Source organism: Oncorhynchus tshawytscha, unplaced genomic scaffold, assembly GCF_018296145.1.
Source record: "Oncorhynchus tshawytscha isolate Ot180627B unplaced genomic scaffold, Otsh_v2.0 Un_contig_6926_pilon_pilon, whole genome shotgun sequence".
Taxonomy (NCBI): Eukaryota; Metazoa; Chordata; class Actinopteri; order Salmoniformes; family Salmonidae; genus Oncorhynchus; species Oncorhynchus tshawytscha.
Window position 1 is genome coordinate 37,467 of NW_024608016.1, and position 2,650 is coordinate 40,116.

The following is a 2,650-nucleotide window of genomic DNA, read 5'->3' on the forward strand; positions in this document are numbered from 1 at the left end:
TACGCTCATTCTTCAACATAAAGGCGTGAAACTATGTCTAAAGACTGTAGACACCTTTGGGAATACGTAGAAAAAGGAATCTGGTTGATAGCCAATTCAATGGTGAATAGGGATGCGTAGGAAAACAGAGCGTTCAAAATAAAAGTCACTTCCTGGTTGGATTTTCCTCAGGCTTTCGCCTGCAATATCAGTTCTGTTACACTCACAGGCAATATTTTAACAGTTTTGGAAACTTTAGAGTGTTTTCTATCGTAAGCTGTCAATTATATGCATATTCTAGCATCTGATCCTGAGAAATAGGCCGTTAACTTTGGGTACGTAATTTTTCCAAATATAAAAATAGTGCCCCTTAGCTTCAAGAGGATAAGCTTCCGGGTTAGGGTCCCGCACCTTGAAAGCGGCAGCTCTACCCTTAACCTCTCTGGGATATGTCCCATCTGGCCTAAGCCAGGGAAAATGCAGATCGCCAAATTCAAATAAATTACTATAAAAATCAAACTTTCATGCAAGATAGCAAATTAAAGCTACACTTGTTGTGAATCCAGCCAACATGTCAGATTTCAAAATGGTCACAAATGGTCGTTTTGTTCGATTAATTCCGTCAATATATATCCAAAATGTCAATTTATTTTGCGCCGTCGTTCCAGAAAAATACGGGTTCCAACTTACGCAATGTGACTACAAAATATCTCAAAAGTTACCTGTAAACTTTCCAAAACATTTCAAATGACTTTTGTAATACAACATTAGGTATTTTTCAATGTAAATAATTGATAAAATTGAAGACGGGATGATCTGTGTTCAATACAGGAGGAAAACAAACTGTAGCTAGCTTTCTGGTCACGCGCCTCTATCTAACAGTACACTTCAAGTGACCGGAAAAACCTCAACCAATATCTGAAGACTGTTGACATCCAGTGGAAGCGATAGGAACTGCAAGAAGGTCCCTTAGAAATCTGTATTCCCAATGAAAACTCATTGAAAAGAGAGTGACCTCAAAAAAAAAATATGCTGAATGGTTTGTCCTCAGGGTTTCACCTGCTAAATACGTTCTGTTATACTCACAGACATGATTCAAACAGTTTTAGAAACTTCAGAGTGTTTCCTATCCAAATATACTAATATTAAACATATCTTATCTTCTGGGGATGAATAGCAGGCAGTTCAATTTGGGCATGCATTTCATCCTGACGTGAAAATACTGCCCCCTGTCACCAAGAAGTTAAAGGTCTTGCTCACCTCGGCTACTGAGAGTGTGATCACACAGTTATGCGGAATGGCTGGTTCTCTCAAGCAAGCTTCAGTGTTGCTTGCCTCTAAGTGAGCCTAAAATGCATTTAGCTCGTCTGCTAGGCTCGTGTCACTGGGCAGCTCGTGGCTGGGTTTCCCTTCCTAGTCTGTAATAGTTTTCAAGCTCTGACACATTCAAACAGTGTCAGAGCTGGTGTAGTAGGATTCAATCTTAGTACTGTATTGACACTTTTCCTGTTTGATGGTTCATCTGAGGGTGTAGAAGAATTTCTTACAAACATTTGGATTAGTGTAAGAAGTCGCTTGAAAGAGGTAGCTCTAGCCTTTAGCTCAGTGTCGATTTTCCTTGTAATCTGTGGCTTCTGGTTGGGATATGTGCGTGTGGTCACTGTGGGGATGACATTGTCAATGGACTTATTGATCAAGTCAAATCAAACATTATTTGTCACATGCGCCAAATACAACAAGTGTAGACTTTACTGTGAAATGCTTACTTACAAGCCCTTAACCAACAGTGCAGTTCAAGAAGAATTAAGAAAATATTTACAAAATAAAATAAAATAAAGAGTAGAGAGAGAGAGTAGAGAAGCAGCAGTGTACAAAACAAATGGAGGAGGTGGGGGTCAATGTAAAAGTCAGGTGGCCATTTGATTAATTGTTCAGCAGACTTATGGCTTTTGGTTTAGAAGCTTTGAACTGTAATGTTCATCAAGTTATGTATTTACATATTGGTTTCCTTACCCTGTAAGCAGTCTATGAACTGCTCAAATAAGTGACTGCAATCCACACTTTGGTTTTAGTAGACAATACCAAATCATTTTCAGATGAAAAACGTTACTTTACTCAGAACAAAGTGTGTCTGAAGTTACATATCACACTATTACAACAGTGTAGCTGTTTTGGAATAAAATATTCAATATATTTATTTTAACATCCTCTGTGCTGTGTTATTATTGTTTTACAATTGATTTGCTCTAGGTCATTTTGAGACCTTAAAGAACAGCTGATCTCAAAAACCAACTTCTCTGGTTGAAAAAGGCCGATGCTGCTTCGATATTAGTCAGAAACATTGATTCTAGTGTATAAATGTTGTACAAAGTGTATATAGCATAATTTTCCAAAACAGAGTTTTGGGAGATTTATGTAAGATGTTATGTTCCTAACTCACTTGGAAATGCGCATCTGGACAATGCATGCTTGAAAATCAGACATTGTGTTACTGTCGACAGTAAAAAGTCATCTGAAATGTGTGTCTTCTTCCTTCGGACGATGATAACACTATGACCAATTGGGCGGGTGAAGTGTTCAGATGCACATTCTTATTGGTTGGGAATGGAAGGGCTATGATTGGTGAGGGATAACTGAGGTAGGCTGAGCAGCCAAATTAACTTAAGGGAAA